Consider the following 19,501-nt stretch of genomic DNA (forward strand, 5'->3'; position numbering starts at 1 on the left):
TTTGGTTGTATTTAAGAATCTATTGTAGAGTAATCCATTAAGTTGATGGAAAAAAAATAGTTGGATTAATAATGGTGCTCTTGCATTTAATAAAATAAATAAAGGAAAAATATTAAAAATATTTATTTTTTTAATTAAAGGGTAGATAATACCTATATTTTCTTCTTATTAATCATGTTTATTTAATTGATTTATGTCAGATCAACTAAAAGAAGTTATACACGTGGTTTGTGTTATATATAAAACTCACAAAAAATTGAAGAAATATGTATCATATTTTAGTTTAAGAAATAAAGAAACATATTTATACAATTTTTGGTTATTTAAAATTACTCCTTTTTACACAATAATTTATGTAATTCTAGTTTTGACAAAATGACTAATTATTATAATATAATTTACAAATTTTAATTCAATTAATTTATTTGTATGCATAACAATATGATGTACATTAATATTATACTAGTTGAAATCGAATATAAAATAATCTTAATACCGAATGAAATTATAAAGATTAAAAAAAATTGAATTACATTATACTACAGTATATTACAATAATTAATATGTGGGTAGATTATATGTGTAATTAAGCGATTTGCGCTTAAAACAAATTTTGTTATTAAAAATGTTTATATTTGTTTTAAGAAATAAAAATTTTTCATTATCATTATTTTGTTGAAAGGTACTATTTAGTATTTTTAGAATTTCGATAGCACTTTAACATACAAATGTAAAGTTCAATAAAAAATAGCAAACTAGAAGAGAGGCTGGTGTTAGTGTAGCAGCGAAAAAGAAGAGTGGTAACGGCGTGGAAGAGATTAGGGTAGTTATTTGGATTTCTATCATTTCTATTTCAATATGACGGAGATATTAGGCAACGGATGTGACGGAAAGATTGGGGAAGGAGTGTGACGGAACTTCGACAATGCATGGCGGTGCAAAGCCGAGAGGTGCCACTGATGAAGGATTTGGAGGGGTTGGGTGTGGAGGCACGGGGAATGTTTTGTGAAATGATGAGGAGAATGTGTAACAAAACCTTTATTTGAATATTTTCGACGGAATATTTTAAATTACAGGCGGATTTCTGTCTTTAATGAATAATGATTTAATTAAAACAAAGTGTTTTGATGATTTGAATATAGACAGATTTTTCGTCAGCAATAATTTTCCATGAAAAAATACTAATTTTTCTGACAAAAATATCAACAAATTCTTTTTTCGTCTGTAAATTCATGGTCATTCATTTTTCTTTGTTTTCGACAAAAATTTCCTCGCAAAATTTGTCTATATTTTTGTGGGATAAAATATATTGAAAATATCCGTCTGTAATAAACAGTTTTCTGATAGTGTGTATATGTATATTTGAACTAAGAACCTCGTAGTAAAAAAATAGATCTTAAAGGATAAGACATCTAATCTTTGTACTATTCCTAACGAAACCTGTTTTTACTTTATGCATGGCTTGACTACACGTAAAGTAAATGTCTCAGAATAGGAAAAAAATTGTCCTAATTAGAAAATTCAAAAGAATTAATTATTTTTCTAGAATAATTGTAAGTTGCTCCTACATGGTACATCAATGTTTCAGTTAAAGTGACCAAAACACTTGAAAATTTTCCAATCATTTGTTACTTTAATATATTAATTAAATATAAATTTATAAAATTTTTATTATTATTTGATAAAATCATATTATTAAAGCACATAATATGTAATTTGTATATTAAGAAATAGTGTGCACAAAAAGAAATATTGGGTATATGAAGTGCATTTAAAAATATATATAAACATTGGATTAAATAGCAATAATATTTTTTTTTTGAAAAATTGATTAGTATTACTTTATGCGTTGCTTTTCAAAATGTACAGATTTACTCTTCCCAATTTTAGTGTATTTCATTTTTGGAACAAAAAAAGGAATACCAACGTAAGAATGAGTTAAGTAATGTAATTTGTCTTAAGACATAATTAGTTTTGGTGATTTTTCCTCTAAATTTTAACTTCATACATTAGATAGCAGTATCTTATTTAAATTAAATTCTATTTTCATCTTAGCAAGTGAAGGAAGCATGCATTAGCAGCTGGAAAATTTGATACGCCACTCGTTAAGACATTAATCAAGGTTAAGGAGTTTTTTTAACATAAAAGTTAGAACAAAAGGACTTGCCCAGAATGACCTAAATTAAAAAAAAAAGAATTACTTAGTAGAAAGAGATAAACCTAGAACGTTAGAAGACATAATGTAGCATATGTGGTAAAGGGACAATTGCAAAGAAGATATGCACCTCATTGGAACCTACTGCCTTTAGCTTGCCACTAGTGGCTATCTAAATCAGAGGAAACCCAGTCCGGCCCATAGCAGAGGCGGTGGAAACTCTTGTATGAGTTAGACATGTCACAGTAGCGTCTTCTGAAGTTGTCGACCTCCCATTGGAGCTCGTAGTTGAGAGTTCTTAGGTCTTCCAATATGTCATGGTTGAAGTCGTTGATGTCCGCTCTGGTTACTTCGACTAGTTTTTGGATTTGTTGTGCCTGGGGTGTTCAAAACTGATCCAATCCGAACAAAACCAATCAACCGAACCAAAAAAAATCGATAAAACGAAAACTGAAAAAACCGAAAAAAAATTTGCAGTTTTTTGTTCAGTTTGGTTCGGTTTTCAGATTTGATACTGAAAACCTGAACCGAACCGAACCGGTATATCTATATAAGTTAATTTTACAAAATATGCCCTAACCTAAACCTTAATGCATTCATGCTGCTTTTCCTTGCTCCTTTCTCGCTCACACACAAACTGCTCTCTCTCACTCAATGTCTCTCACTCACGCACACTCCTCCCTCAGTCACAATCCTCTACTCTTGTCTGCCGTCGCTGTCCAACCATTCATCAACCGCGGTTTTCGTCTCGTCGTCTGTCGATGTCCACGCTGTCTAGAAGCCGCGTCTCTTAGCATCATCGTTAGTGGCTTAGTGCCGTGGTTCTCCATCATTCTCTCCATCGTTCTAAATTTCTCAGCCTCAGGTATGATTTGTTCAATTTTTGTTCTGATTTCTTATTTAATCTGATCTTTTTTAATTTTTTTCTGTTCTGACTTCTAACTTTTTTATGTTGTAATATGATGATTTTTCTATTCGTTATGATTATTGGTTCTTGGTTCTTGGTTTTGATTTTTTATTGTTGTTATGATAATGTTCAATTTGTTATGATTATTGGTAATAACATTTATTTAGGATTTTTGTTTATGATTATGTTTTATGGCTTTGTTCTTGGTTTATTTTGATTTAGTTCTATTTTTATTAGATTTTAGGGTTTATTCTGATTTTATTCTTTTTTTGTGTGTTTATTCTAAATTCTGAATTTATTATTTTTTTTGTTGTGATTCTCGGTTAAAGGTTTTGGTTCTATTATGATTTTTTGCTATGAATTGGATATGTTTGTCTTTGGTGTGATTGTGTTTGAGGTCACTTGTAGGAGGAAGAACAGAAGTTTTTGTATCCCAAATCAAAGTCTCAATCTTCTTAGATATGTAAATGATACTGGATAATAACTCAATATCAGATATAAAGTGGGCTATTGGTTTTTATTCTTGGATAATATTCTCTTATTTATTTTTTTTCCTCTGGTAAAATTTGTTGGTTTTTATCTTTTGTTTTGACATTTGTTTTTTCTTTTAATTCTGGTTTAAGGTTGTTGCCTTGTACTACAATGATTTTACAGTTTTAATAAAGTGAACCAATGATTTTGTTTGTAAACTGGGTTTATTTGTTAAAACTTGTTATGATTCTAATTTTGAAAATAATGCAAAATCTTAGGCATGGACCCTGTTCCCCTAATTTGAAGATTGAGAATCAAGAATACCTAACATCTAGAGGCACATGTTTAGTTTATGTGCATTTATACTACTGTTTAATATTCATTTTTTCCCCTAGATATACAACTCCATTTGGTATTGTTTAGGTTATAACTCAGCTTCTAATTCCAGGTTCTTTGTTTACTTAACAATGTTTTGCTATCTTGCTAGAGAACATCAAAATATGGCTGCTTTGTTGGAAAAATTAATGGAAGCAACTTTTTTTCTTTTTGTTGTGTTGAAATTTTATGCTTTTCGATTGTTGTATTATAATTTCTTTTGTTGTTGAACTTCTTAAATCAAGATTTTTGTTAGTTATTATGTTGTGTGAATTTATTTATGACTTTGTGAAATTAAAATTGTTATTTTGTTGCATATGTTTTTGTTGAAAATAACATAGGACAGAGTTTTAGTACATGAAAAATAACTATAACAGAATACTTTTTTGAATTGAAAAACCGAACAAACTGAACCAAACCAAACCGATTTTAGTTGATTTGGTTTGGTTCGGATGGTCTCAGTAAAAAGACCAAACCAAACTGAACCGAACTACTAATATAAAATTGGATCAGATAGTTTTTTCTTAAAAAACCAAACCAAACCGCACGATGAACACACCTAGTTTTGCCACCACATCCTCCCATGCCAAGTGCTCCTGGATTATCTCCTAGCAGCACTGATGGAGCTAGTTTGTGGCCTAGAAGGGACGGCCACGAAGAATCAATGAACGGTGCCCTTGAATTTTGAGTTTCGCGTCTACATCTGGTATTGTGGCTGGGGATGACGTAGGCCATCAAAAAGTAGGCGCAGAATCGTTTGCCAGTTCTACTAAACAACAACCTAACTCCAATCACATTCAAGCACAAAGTGCATCCCTGCAATAAATTGAACATACGACATACATATATCAACAATGAGGAGATAAAAAAGAAAGTCAATACAACTTGTCGAAACTGGGCGTATTACTTATACTATCACGCAAGGGGGATGTACAACTTACCGTTGTCGTTGCGATCAACTAGGGAGAGTGCACGTATGTCATCATTCGGAGCATTTGATTGTGCATTTTGTTGGTGAATGGCGTTGTCAGATCCTTGGGGTACCTGATGTGGTCGATGGATGCTACCTCATCGATTAGGGCGGGGTTGAAAGATATGATATGGGGAAGATGGTTAGATGTGGTTCACAATGAGGTTAATGGCCAGTGGAGAAAGATGAGTTTTATGGAAGGGGGTTATCCCTTTTCATTACTCACTTTAAGCTGTGTATTGTTAATGTACAGCAATACCCAGTGATTTTCGCGAGTGTGTACCTGGTCATTTTTTTCCTATTTGAATGGACGAGTACTGGCAAATTCTTTTAATTAAATTAAATAAATATAATATTTATCGAAATGTGTAATATGTAAAAAAATTTATAATTTTAAATATGCGTACACATCTCGGGAATGTGATTAAGAAATTTTTAAAAGCGCAAATTGAGTACTATATACCCATGATATTATATAAGTTTAAAAAAAATCCCGTGTACACCCGAAATATGACACAACTAGAAAGTTGTGCATAAACTGGGTACTGAGTATCCAAAATATGGGCATAACAAATTTAATTTCAGTGTACCCGAGATACGTGTATTATTGTAACGATTTAACTATAATATTAAATACTTCTATGGTTAATTAAATATTTGATTCGAAAAAATAACAATTTAATTTTTTAAAATTAAAAAATTAACAATTTTATTCCAATTTTATTCGTATGTTAATTGTACTCGTATGGGCAAAACCTCTTGATACGACGATATATAGTGTTAGGTTTTCATGGAATGTAGTTAACAGACAATTTTTATTATTGAAGTAAAATGAAAGCATAATGTGATATTAAATATTAAGTTTAATTACTCTGTTGGTCCCTATAGTTTCGCGAAATTTTCAATTATGTCCCTATACTTTTTTCTTTTTAATTTGGTCCCTACACCAATTTTTTTTTCAATTAGGTCCATCTTCACAGTAATTGATTTAATTATATAAGGACCCAACTAAAAAAATTGGTGCAGGGACCCAAATAAAAGAAAAAAATATAGGGACCTAATTAAAAAAAAATTGGTGCAATGACTCAATTAAAAGGGAAAAAAGTATCGGAACCTAATTAAAAATTTCGCAAAACTATAGAGACCAACAGAATAATTAAACCTAAATATTTCTTTATTCATTAGTTCAAATTTTAAATCTCACAAAGCAAACAAAATTTAGAATAAATTAAAGATAGAAACGGACGTAGAATTTATGTAACATGACAACCTAGACTGATGAATGAGACCATCATGAATGACATTATTCCATTTAATAAGTAAGAAGTATTTTCTCACTCTAAGACAGCGTTTGTTTTGAGGAACTGAGATAGAGACTGAGAGACTGAGACTCAGTATTATGTTTGTTGGTTCAGAGACTGGTACTAAACTTTCTGTCTTTGTCCCCAAAATTTCAGTATTTTAGTACTTCCAAAAAGTATGGATAGAGGAGACTAAAATTTTTAGAGATGGATACTGAAATTTTAATAACATTTTATACCTAAAATACCCTTATTTCAATTAATTAATTCCAATTTTACCTTTTATGCAAATTAAATTAGAGTTTCATTCTTATTTCAATTTCTGTTTCTCACTCTGTACCAAACATAATACTGAGATTTATTTCAGTCTTTATCTCTTAGTCTCTGTCTTTCAGTCTCAGTCTTTCCGTCTGTGTCTCTCCACCAAACGCTATCTAAGGGTTCTTCATTCATGTTGAGATACCAAGGTTTTGTGCTCGATATTAAGTTGTTCTTTTGCTTGTAAGGTTTGATTAATACATGCAACTATATTGATAGTAAAAGTTTAACCATTCGTATAAGAAATAATTCTTTGCTATTGCTGATGAAGAGAGACAAAGTACTATGCACCTATACTCAAAGCTTGGATCTCTTGATGGAAATTCGATGACAATCGGAAAAATTTATGACCGAATAATAAAGGAATCCGTAGCAGTTCAAGAGCATATCAAGTCATTTACAATTGTCATTCGCCAATATCACATCAATTTATATTCTCTCCACAGTCGAATAATGCTAGTGACCGGATATTAATGTGCTACGTTGGATTATCCTAAGGGTTTTCCACACAAGAGTCTAAGGTGTTCAAAATCAATCCAATCCAAACAAAATTGACTAACCGAACCAAAAAAACTTATAATCGAACAACCAAAAACCGAAAAATTGAAAAAAAATGATTTTTTGCAGTTTTTTGTTGTTTGATTTATGGTTCTGACAAAAAAATTCCAAACTGAACCGATGTTCTTAAAAACCCTAATATAAAACTAGCCCCCCTCCACAATCCACATTACCTAAACTAGTTGCAACCATTCCAGAACCCTAACTCGAGATTCCTCTCTCTAGCGCCAAACCTCTTCCTTCTTCTCCACCATCGATGCCGTCGGACAGTTCTATCGCGGCCCTCTCCTCTCCCTTTCACTTCCTCATAGGCTTGTAGTACTTCTCTCTCCCCCTCATCCTTGACGGCTCCTTACACCACCTTTCCAACAGCACGCTGTCTCCTCCACACACAGCAGCTGCCATTATCCTTAACAAACCACAGCAGCACGCGCCAGACGTCATCATCCTGCACTTAGCTCAGCCACTCTCTATCTTCATCACAAACTCCTCAAGAATGGAGCCTCCCAGTCATGTTGGTTCAATTTTTGATTCAATTTCTATTCACCCTATTTTGCTGTTGACTTTTTGTTGTTGATTATTGTTAAACCTATGGAGTATTTGTTGTTGATTATTGTTCTTTTATTTCTTCACCGATGGATTATGTTATTCTTTTTAAATTGTAGTTGATGTGTGGAAAGCGATCCAACATAAAACTCACCGGCAAGTGTACCGGGTCGCATCAAGTAATAATAACTCACATGAGTGAGGTCGATCCCACAGGGATTGAAGGATTGAGCAATTTTAGTTTAGTGGTTGATTTAGTCAAGCGAATCAAGTTTTGGTTGAGTGGGTTGTATTTAACAGAAGCTAAATTGCTTGGAAAGTAAAGGGAGAAGGGGAATTTGCAGTAAATTAAAGGACAGGAAAATAAACTTGCTGAATCTTAAAGAACAAGAAAGTAAATGACTGAAACTTAAAGTGCAAGAAATGTAAATTACAGTAACTTAAATGGCAAGGAATGTAAATTGCTTGAATGTAAAAGGGATTTGAGGACTGGGATTGCAGAATCTAAACAAAGAGAAATTGAATTGCCACAGTTAATAGAACAGAAACTGAGTTATGAACAATTAGAGTTCAAACAGAAATTGAGATTAAAGTGCAGCAGGGTTCACAGAAGAACCAAAAGTAAATTAGGATCTCAGGACTCCAGAGACTAGGTAGCAGAGCCTAGATCTCAATTACCTTCCTAGATCCAAGTTCTCAAAGCAATTGACAAGAAATTGAAGAAGAAACAGTAAAGAGAATGTAAATGGATTCAATTATGCGGAAAAGAAACTAAAGAGCTCTTGAGTGGAGATTGAGACAGAATTTCCTCAATTCTTAACACCCAAGACTCTAAACAAGAAAATTAAAAATGCCCAAGCAAGAACGAGGAAGAAGAGAGATCAATTCTCCTCCCCAATTCTCTGAAATCTCAGTGAAGACACCAAGAGAAGTTCCAAAGTGCAAAAATAAAATTCAAAGCTCAAAGGAAGTGAAAAATTCAAAAGCTAAGCAAAAGGTCCTAATTACATCAAACTAGCTCCTATTTATACACTTTCTATTCTTGGATTTTGGGATTTGGATGGGCTTTTGATTTGGTGAAGAAATGAATTAAATGGGATTTTTAATTCAATTTTTGGCCCAAAAAGAGTAGCTTCCAGGAGGCTGCCCTGCCCTTGTGGAGGGCAGGGCAGGATTTGGTGCTTGGTGCGTGCATGGTGCGGCTTGGTGCGGTCTTGGTGCGCAGAACGCTGCCCTGCCCTCGCGGAGGGCAGGGCAGAAAAAATTGGTGCGCCAGAAACGTGCCGTGGTGCGCTGCTGGTGCTGCCAGATGATGCTGCGGTGCGCCAGAGGGGTGCCTTGGTGCGCAGGATGCTGTCCTGCCCTCGCGGAGGGCAGGGCAGAAAAAGTTGGTGCGCCAGAATTGTGATGGTGCGTGCTGGTGCTGCCAGAATCATGCCGTGGTGCGCCAGAATTGAGCCTTGGTGCGCCAGATTCATGCCACAACAAAATGCTGCCCTGCCCTCGCGGAGGGCAGGGCAGTGTTTCCAAACTGAAGTCCCACGTTCGAATCCTGGCTGCTACACACGCTTATTCATTTTCTTTGGCTTTCTTGGCACGGTGATGTAACTTAGTTCCTTGCTTCCTCATGGTCCCGTGTTCAACTCTTGTGGCAAGCATTTGGAGACATTTTCCTTTGATTTTCTCCCCTTGTGAGCCCGATACTGCCCTTGTGGAGGGCAGGGCAACATTTTCTTCTTCTTGATTCCAAGGCACAGATTTGTGCTCTGCCCTTGTAGTGGGCAGGGCAGAGTTGCCTTTTATGCCTTGTTCCCTTATGTTGCCCTCCTAGAGGGCAGTGTGCCCTTGTGGAGGGCAATGCTTGCCTCCCCCATTGCATGCGGCACACTTTTCATTCCTTTGACCACGCTTCCTTCTCCTTGGGTCACGCTTTCTTAGGCCACGCTTTTCTCTTTTATTCTTTTCTTCACCTAAAATAAACCAAAACAACCACTCCAAGTATCACTAAATTCATAAGGCTTATAAATCAATTAAAATTCAATTAAAATTAGCTTAAACCTCATGAGTTAACATTAATTTCATGGTTGTTGCTTGATTTAAAGAAGTTATGCATTTTCACTTCAAATCACTTACTTAGGATGCAAGAAAGTGTATAAAGACTAATAAAACAAGTGAAATTAGCTTGAAAAATGGGTATATGATGACTTGTCATCACAACACCAAACTTAAATCTTGCTTGTCCCCAAGCAAGCATCAAATTTAAGAGCAATTGAAATAAATTAAAAAAAAAAGAACACATATCCTTATTAGGCATATAGCAGAACTTAATTTATGGGATCTTTATGCAGACAATGATAACTCTATTATTGTTGCTGTTACATAATATACCTCTTTCCTCAAAGGCTTGCTAAACTTGCTATTAGAAGACTCACTTTTTAATTACTCCCTTGCTAACTTCTCCTGGCTTATAATGCTTAACAAGCTTATTATTCTTTTGGAGGTTTGGTGTCAAATGTTGCAGTAGTAGCCTTTGGCTTTATTTTCTTTTCTTTTGCTCAACATCTTTCCACCACAGACACATGGCTCACTAATTCTTCCTAGGATCATTGATGCCCAGCATCTCTTTGGATAACTAAATGTTCTGTATCTAAGTTGCTCTTTATTGTGGATTTTCAATTGGCCATCCCAAATCAGTTGATCTAAGTGACCGGGTTTTAAAATACCCCTTAGAATTTACTCATCCAAGCATATCTTAGTACAAGAACACCACAGGCATATGTCCTAGGGTCCAAGCTATTGGTGTCCAACCTTTATTCTTTATTTTTCTTGCCATTTTGGCTTTTTCTTCTTCCTTTTCTTTCTGTTTTTGTTCTCAAGGGCTTTTTCTTTATTGATGAGAGTCTTTATAACAGCAAGCTAACTCACACTTTAATGAAAATGATATTATGCAACAATTATTTCATGAGTTATGCATTTAATCAAACACATATACCACCACTAACTTCCATTCTTACTTATGCAACATTGGATATTTACTTTCTAATTCAAACAAATCTCTTTTATTTAGGCATGTGGGAAACAAAACAAAATTTCAAGCTAAGTGATGGATAACAAGCATTATGCAGATTTAGCATTTTTAACAAACAATTTCACTTGCAACTAGATAAACACTTTAGCAAGATATACAATGGTTTCTAGATTCAAAACATTTCACAGCAACAAGGATTAAGTTTAGATACAACCTTCGAAGTTGCAGTCCTTTGCTTCTTCCTTCTGTTGTGTTCTCTTTGAGTTAAGATGCATAATGTCTTTAATTGTTGACTCATGTCCTGCATAATTCTCAAAGTTGCTTGCTTCTCAAGCCCTTAATTATATGGTTAGTATGCATAAATGGAGTGTGGCTCTTGGAATTGTTTTGGTGTGTGAACACCAAACTTAATTGTTTGCCACTGTCTCAGATGCAACAAGTTACCCATATTTGAAACCCTGTGTCCTTGCTAAAGGTTAATGAAAATAAAACTAGAAAGCAATTAAACAGTCGAATAATGTGTTTGGTTGCTTGGAGCTAGCATCATGCAAGAGGTGAGAATGTGTTTTTAAATGATATTTTTGGTGGAACACCAAACTTAGAATCTTTCATTCTCCCTTAAATTGTTTTGGTGTGCAACACCAAACTTAGCTTCTTGCAATCCATACCAATTATTCAACATTTTTATTGAAAAATCTATGAAAGAAAACTACCTCAGGTTGGGTTGCCTCCCAACAAGCGCTCTTTTATTGTCACTAGCTTGACATCTTCTATTTTTGCTGATCATGAAAGTTGAAAATCACAGTGCCTTAGCTTGTCTTTCTTCACTGTGAACTTCCTCCCGGTTTCCTCTTTGATGACCTCTATAAATTCTTGTGGAAGGATCTTAGTCACAATGTAGTGATCAGACAACTGTGGGGATACCTTCATGGTTTGAATGTTGATCATCACTCGATGGTTTTTTTGTGGAAAAACGAATTTCCAACACACAAATCCAACCGGCAAGTATACCGGGTCGCATCAAGTAATAATAACTCAAAAGAGTGAGGTCGATCCCACAGGGATTGATGGATCAAGCAACTTTAGTGGGTGATTAGTTTAGTCAAGCTAACATTTAAGTGAGAATTGTGGCAGCAAAATGTAAATAGCAATGAACTTAAAGTGCAGAATGTAAATAGGCAGGAAGCTTAAAGAACAAGCAATGTAAATTGCAGAAACTTAAATGACAAGAAATGTAAATTGCTTGAATCTTAAATGGGTCAGGGATGTGGGTTTGCAGAAATTAATCAAGGAAAAATAAATTGCAACAAGTAGAAGAGTAGAGGATTGATTCAATGGAACTAGATCTTAACAGAAAAGTAAAAATGCCTTGAAGAATTTAGAACAGAAAAGCAATGCTTAAGTTGCAGCAAATTAAAAGTGATTGAAGATCTCAGGAGTGGAGGAGACTAGATAACAAGTCTAGATCTCAAATTCTTCCTTGATCCAACAAGAACAATTGCAAAAGAAATAAAGGAAAGCAAATTGCAGAAATCGCAGAAGAAGAAGAAATGAACAGAAAGTAGAATTCAATTATGCAGAAAACTAAAGAAGAGATCTCAAGGTGAGATTGAAACAGAAATTCTTCAATTCTTCACCCAAGATCCAAAACGAAAATGAAAACTAAGAGAGCTTTCTAATGGAGCCCCCCCTCCCCTCTGAAATGAGAGTGATGCCTTTATATAGGCTTTTCAAAGTGAAAAATGAAAATGAAATTAAAACAAATTACAAAAATGAAAATCCTAATTTAATTGATCCATGTGCCTTTGAGTCATGTTGAGTGGGCTTTGCTTGCTTTGGATTTGAGGGAAATGGGTCTTGGATGGCCTTGGTTCAATTGGTGAAGATTTGAGTTCAAAGGGAATTTGAATTGAATTTTGACCCATAGGTGTTCCCAGGAGGCTGCCCTGCCCTTGTGGAGGGCAGGGCAGAAAATGTTCGTGCGCCCTTGGTGCGTACTGGTTGGTGTGCGTGCAAGCTTGGTGTGTGAGATGCTGCCCTGCCCTTGTGGAGGGCAGGGCAATGTTGCCTTGCATGTGTGTCTTGCGCACTCACTTCCTTGGACCGTGTCATGATGCGCTCTTCACTCCCCTTAGGTGCTTGGTTCGAAACTTGGTGAAAGCACTTGAGGAGCAATTTTTCCTTGATTTTCCATGAAGAACACGACATTGCCCTGCTCTCCAAGAGGGCAGGGCAGAAAATTGAGCGCCACTTTGTTTTGGAGTGAGGCTCCAGCTTCGAGCCTTGGTGGAAGCACTTTAGTTTATTTTTACTTATTTTTGGCCCTTAAAGATGCCTCTCGTTCCTGCCTCAATTGTACGCCAAATATGGATTTCTATATATCGTTGGAAAGCTCTGAATGTCAGCTTTCCAACGCAACTGGAAGCACATCAATTGGACGTCTGTAGCTCAAGTTATAGCCCTTTGAAGGAGGCATGGTCATGCTGTGAGCGCCCAGATTTTACCTTAGCGAAATTCTTGCTTCCAACCTCAATGTGCATCACGATTCTGCCCTGCCCTTGGCAAGGGCAGGGCAGCGTGCGTGCTGGCTGCTTCCTTCCTTGATTTGGTCATGGGCCACGCTTTTAAAAGCGTGGCCTAAGGCTCCAAAGTGTACCCCAACTTCAAAGTGTACCCCAAAGCTCTTTTTTTCTCCTTTTTTTGTACTTCTTTGCTTCTTTTTCTTCTTATTTTCTACAAGATTTATAAAATTAAAATATCAAGAAAATCTTCCAATTAAGTACAAAAGAATGCAATATTTAAGCACTAATCATCAATTTCTTGTATGAAAAAGCATAGAAAAATAGGTATATGATGACTTGTCATCACAACACCAAACTTAAACCTTGCTTGTCCCCAAGCAAGAAAAGAATCATGCATTAGAAATTGACAATCCAAGGTAAGAAGAGTAGCAAGTTAATGTTCATGGCAAGCTAGTTTTCTATGCATGCTACAATTACAAAAGAGATGTAAATGATTGATGCTTCTATCTAGCTTATTTTATGAAATCTTTTTCTTATAATTCTTCCTTGAAACAAGCTTTTGATTTTTATTTTTTATTTTTTTTTAGCTTCTCCTTTTGGGTGCTTTGCCCCATGAGTAAATAACAAAGCTACGACTTCTAAATGCTTTTTTTCAAGTATTACCACTTGATACATAAGCACCACAAGCATTTAATTAGAGGACTTCGTTAAGCTCATTTTTCTTTTCTTTTCTTGACTCTCTAATCATTGATGCTCAGAGCCTTGAGCTTTGAGGGAGTGCTTTTGCACTTGAGCCTAGCCTTGACTTCTAAGTGTTTTGTTTTCAAGCATTTGGCTTGATACATAAACACCACAAGCACTTAGCAAATAAATTGCCATTGGTACTCAGAGCCTTCAGCTTTCTCATTCCTTCCCTTTTTCTTTTCTTGCTTTAATTGTATTTGCTTCTTCAAGGTTTTCATGATTTCAAAAGATTTCACAAGATGTACTAGATGAAAGACTTCAATTAAATAAAATCCAATGCAATTGAGCAACAATTAATCATACTAGCTTTCCAATACTTGTATGCACATGCTAAAATCTTCTTTAATTCCTTGTTTGTTTATGATCATGATGCTTTATTGCTTTTGAATTCACAAAGCTCAAGTTGGTAGTTATAATGCCACAGCAACATATTATAAATCAAAATTCAAGCTACGCTTATTCATACCACACATGCATACAGAGAATATAAAGACAATCATGCAATTTAAAGTGCTGGAAACAAAGGAGAGGAAAAGGAACTTTACAACCTTGTAGTTCATCTTCATTATTATTGTCCTTTTTCTCCAATTCTTCCCTTTCCCTTGCCAACTTAGAGTGCTTGCTCATCCTCAAGCAACAATTAGAACAATGGCTATGGGGCTAAGATGGATCATGAATGTCTTACACAATGAAATGTTAGTAGCACATGTGTTTTAAGCAAGCAAAAATGAAAAATAACAATCAAGGCACAAGAGACAGCGCATTTGATTGCAAGCATAAGAAGGTGTGCACAATACTTTGCATAAAGAATAAGTGGCACACCAAATTTAGTGTGACACTTTCACTTGGAATTGATGCAAGTATCTAATAGATATTGGAACCAAATTTTGTTGCATAGCAACACCAAACTTAGAATGCAATCATATGCCAATTTTATTTAAAACAAAACTAAATGAAACTGTTGTATGTTAAAGACAATCACCAAGCCAATAATCTGTCATGAATAAAGCTCTCTTGGTAATGTATTAACAAACACAGTAAATAAGCAAACTAAAATGAAAGCATTAAAAACAAAGAATTAACTAAAGTAAACAGAATAACAAAATATCAAACCAAAAGAAAATTAACACTGCAAAGACATTATAGTTATGCAGACAAGTGGTGTTGCTTGAATGAATTGCATAGAAAATAAGTGGCACACCAAACTTAAAATCTTGGTGTGTCACTTTCATTTTTGATTTGATGCAATCATCCAAAAAGATTGAAAACAATTTGTTGCAAGGCAACACCAAACTTAGAATGTAACCATATGCCAATTTATTGAATTTAAACAAAGCATAGAAAGAAATGTACCTACAGTTGGGTTACCTCCCAACAAGTGCTCTTTTAGTGTCATTAGCTTGACATGTTGCTCTTCACTTTCTTCCTCTTCTTCCAGTTTGTTAAGAGGAATGACCTCAAATGGGGAGAAGATTCAGCTATTGTCCCTTGCCTTGGCCTTTCCTCAGCAAGCTTCCTTTTGCAAATGGCTTGATTGATCTTGCTTGCTGGATTAGGGACAGAATTGGTGCTCTTGTTAGTTGCCTTCACTTCTTTGAATTCAAGACTTGTTTGCTGTGTGATTATTGGAGTTTTGTATTCATCCAGGGCCTTTTGAATTGGTGGCTCCATGAGCTTTTCCTCTATGTACTTCTCTGCTTCACTTGAGTTTAGAATGACTTCCTCACTTTCTTGCTCCTCCACTTCCTCCCTTGCACCCAACATTTGACTTAATAGTCCTTTTATGGAGGAGGTTTGTTGTTCTTCCCAAGATTTCTTCATCTCCTCTTCATATTTTTCGATCACAGATTCAAGGGAAGTTTGTGAGGGTTGTGAATGTTCATGTTCCCTTTTCATCTCAAGTGCAGTTTCATTTCAACCACCTCATTCTTCATTGAAAGTTCACTTGATGCAGTAGCCTCCTTATCTTGCCTTTCCTCTTTATCCTTCAAAAATTTGTCTTCATCCTCACTGTTGGATGGTTCTAAGTTCCTCCTTGTTTGCTCTGAGAACTCATTCATCTTCTTGAATACGATTTCTGTCCAGGATTGGGGTTGTGTGTATCTTTCCACGAGTTTTCTATGTATTTCAATGGCTTGAAGGTAATCCCAATCTGTTAGTTCAAGAGATGAAGGTTGAGAGTAATCATAATCAAGTGATGAAGAACTTTCAAATGAGAAACTGGGACGTGAGGGTGGATGCTCTTCCATTCTTTGGTGATACTTCCATCCACCATGAGGATAATGATATGAATCATTTTGTGGTGGTGGTTGGTATCCCATATGATTTTCTTGCTCATCTTGTGTCTCTGAAGCAAATCTCCATGAATTGGAGTGCTCAGAATGTGTATTCTCTTGGTGATATTCCCAGCCACCATTAGAGATTGGTGATGGTGGGTAATATCCCATAAAATTTGTTTGATCATAAGATGAGTTGAACTCCATTTGAATTTTGTAAAACACAACACCAAGGGAAATTGAAATTCATATCTCAAAGATGAATTTCTTAGTGAGGCAATAACTCAAACACCTTGGTTTCAACTTAGAACAGAGAACAAAAATAAAGAAAATGCTTGATCTAGACTTCTCACCCACTTAATCATTGTTGATCTAAATCAATCCCCGGCAACGGCGCCAAAAACTTGATGGTGTTTTTGTGGAAAAACGAATTTCCAACACACAAATCCAACCGGCAAGTATACCGGGTCGCATCAAGTAATAATAACTCACAAGAGTGAGGTCGATCCCACAGGGATTGATGGATCAAGCAACTTTAGTGGGTGATTAGTTTAGTCAAGCTAACATTTAAGTGAGAATTATGGCAGCAAAATGTAAATAGCAATGAACTTAAAGTGCAGAATGTAAATAGGCAGGAAGCTTAAAGAACAAGCAATGTAAATTGCAAAAACTTAAATGACAAGAAATGTAAATTGCTTGAATCTTAAATGGGTCAGGGATGTGGGTTTGCAGAAATTAATCAAGGAAAAATAAATTGAAACAAGTAGAAGAGTAGAGGATTGATTCAATGGAACTAGATCTTAACAAAAAAGTAAAAATGCCTTGAAGAATTTAGAACAGAAAAGCAATGCTTAAGTTGCAGCAAATTAAAAGTGATTGAAGATCTCAGGAGTGGAGGAGACTAGATAACAAGTCTAGATCTCAAATCCTTCCTTGATCCAACAAGAACAATTGCAAAAGAAATAAAGGAAAGCAAATTGCAGAAATCGCAGAAAAAGAAGAAATGAACAGAAAGTAGAATTCAATTATGCAGAAAACTAAAGAAGAGATCTCAAGGTGAGATTGAAACAGAAGTTCTTCAATTCTTCACCCAAGATCCAAAACGAAAATGAAAACTAAGAGAGCTTTCTAATGGAGCCCCCCTCCCCTCTGAAATGAGAGTGATGCCTTTATATAGGCTTTTCAAAGTGAAAAATGAAAATGAAATTAAAACAAATTACAAAAATGAAAATCCTAATTTAATTGATCCATGTGCCTTTGAGTCATGTTGAGTGGGCTTTGCTTGCTTTGGATTTGAGGGAAATGGGTCTTGGATGGCCTTGGTTCAATTGGTGAAGATTTGAGTTCAAAGGGAATTTGAATTGAATTTTGACCCATGGGTGTTCCCAGGAGGCTGCCCTGCCCTTGTGGAGGGCAGGGCAGAAAATGTTCGTGCGCCCTTGGTGCGTACTGGTTGGTGTGCGTGTGAGCTTGGTGTGTGAAGATGCTGCCCTGCCCTTGTGGAGGGCAGGGCAATGTTGCCTTGCATGTGTGTCTTGCGCACTCACTTCCTTGGACCGTGTCATGATGCGCTCTTCACTCCCCTTAGGTGCTTGGTTCGAAACTTGGTGAAAGCACTTGAGGAGCAATTTTTTCTTGATTTTCCATGAAGAGCACGACATTGCCCTGCTCTCCAAGAGGGCAGGGCAGAAAATTGAGCGCCACTTTGTTTTGGAGTGAGGCTCCAGCTTCGAGCCTTGGTGGAAGCACTTTAGTTTATTTTTGCTTATTTTTGGCCCTTAAAGATGCCTCTCGTTCCTACCTCAATTGTATGCCAAATATGGATTGCTATATATTGTTGGAAAGCTCTGAATGTCAGCTTTCTAACGCAACTGGAAGCACATCAATTGGACGTCTGTAGCTCAAGTTATAGCCCTTTGAAGGAGGCATGGTCATGCTGTGAGCGCCCAGATTTTACCTTAGCGAAATTCTTGCTTCCAACCTCAATGTGCATCACGATTCTGCCCTGCCCTTGGCAAGGGCAGGGCAGTGTGCGTGCTGGCTGATTCCTTCCTTGATTTGGTCATGGGCCACGCTTTTAAAAGCGTGGCCTAAGGCTCCAAAGTGTACCCCAACTTCAAAGTGTACCCCAAAGCTCTTTTTTTCTCCTTTTTTTGTGCTTCTTTGCTTCTTTTTCTTCTTATTTTCTACAAGATTTATAAAATTAAAATATCAAGAAAATCTTCCAATTAAGTACAAAAGAATGCAATATTTAAGCACTAATCATCAATTTCTTGTATGAAAAACATAGAAAAATAGGTATATGATGACTTGTCATCAGTAGTGATGATTTAGGGTTTGATTTTTGTTCTGTTTATTTTTTTGCTCTATTTATTTTTTGTTCTGTTTATTTTTTGTTCTGTTTATTAGGGTTTTTATTTTCTAATTCTATTTTGAATTTCTGTTTCTATAATTCTTGATGTTTTGTTTGTAGGTTTGTTGTTATAATTATACTTTTTTAATTTCTATTTGTATTATTCTATTTCCTTTATCATAAGTTGTTGATATCATTCTGAGTTTTGAAGATTTTTATGATTCTGTTATAATTTTACTGTTTTGAATGGATTTATTTTTTCAAAACTTGGAATCAACTAGCACATTTGGGGAAGGAGGTGAAAGGTAGAAGAAATGTAGAAGCTAAAATCTACCAGCACTTTAGATTCTGTTGATCCTGATTTTGTTGAATTTGTTCTCTTCTGATTTGTTTTTTTGTTCTGGTTTTATTTGTTCTTTTTTATCCAGTTTGGATCTATTTCTGATTCAGTCTCTTCTTGCTTTTTGTTGCTTTTTTATTTTTTCTGAGTCTGGTTGATTGTGGTTCTATTTGTGAATAAGTAGGACATGGTTTTTTTTAATTAATTGAAAATCGAAAACTCAAACTAAACCAAATGGATTTAATTGGTTTGGTTTGGTTCAATTAACTTTGGTAATAAAGCCAAACCAAACTGGAATGCAGAATTAATATAACATTGGATCGGATGACTTTTACTTAAATAACCGAACCAAACCGCACCGCGAACACCCTTAGTAGAGACCTGTAATAAACTCTCAGCCATAAGTAAATAAAGAAGAGACAAGCATTCACACTGTTTTATTTCCTTAGTGGTAGCTACGGAGTTTCTCAACAAATGATCGCTCCAAAGGATTTACACTACAATATGGCTATACCTATACAACCTAAGAAGAAAGTTTAGATTCCCTTTCATCCACAAAGATCATGTGATCTACCACATTTTAGGTGTGAAGTCCACCCATGAAGGTTGTGATAGCCAAACCTAACAAATCCCCATC

General features: G+C 35.4%; 2 long non-coding RNA genes across 2 annotated transcripts; one reads left to right on the plus strand and one right to left on the minus strand.

The window, feature by feature from the left end:
• Positions 1-1,943: 1,943 nt before the first annotated feature.
• LOC112790230 (uncharacterized) lies at positions 1,944-5,248 on the minus strand. Its single transcript, XR_003196544.3, has 3 exons — positions 4,850-5,248; positions 4,468-4,724; positions 1,944-2,547 (listed from the first exon to the last, which is right to left on the minus strand). It is a non-coding gene; the product is annotated as an uncharacterized lncRNA (long non-coding RNA).
• On the plus strand, positions 2,733-4,224 carry LOC112790231 (uncharacterized). Its single transcript, XR_003196545.3, has 2 exons — positions 2,733-3,020; positions 4,021-4,224. It is a non-coding gene; the product is annotated as an uncharacterized lncRNA (long non-coding RNA).
• Positions 5,249-19,501: the final 14,253 nt, after the last annotated feature.

This window comes from Arachis hypogaea, chromosome 3, assembly GCF_003086295.3.
Source record: "Arachis hypogaea cultivar Tifrunner chromosome 3, arahy.Tifrunner.gnm2.J5K5, whole genome shotgun sequence".
NCBI classification, from domain to species: Eukaryota; Viridiplantae; Streptophyta; class Magnoliopsida; order Fabales; family Fabaceae; genus Arachis; species Arachis hypogaea.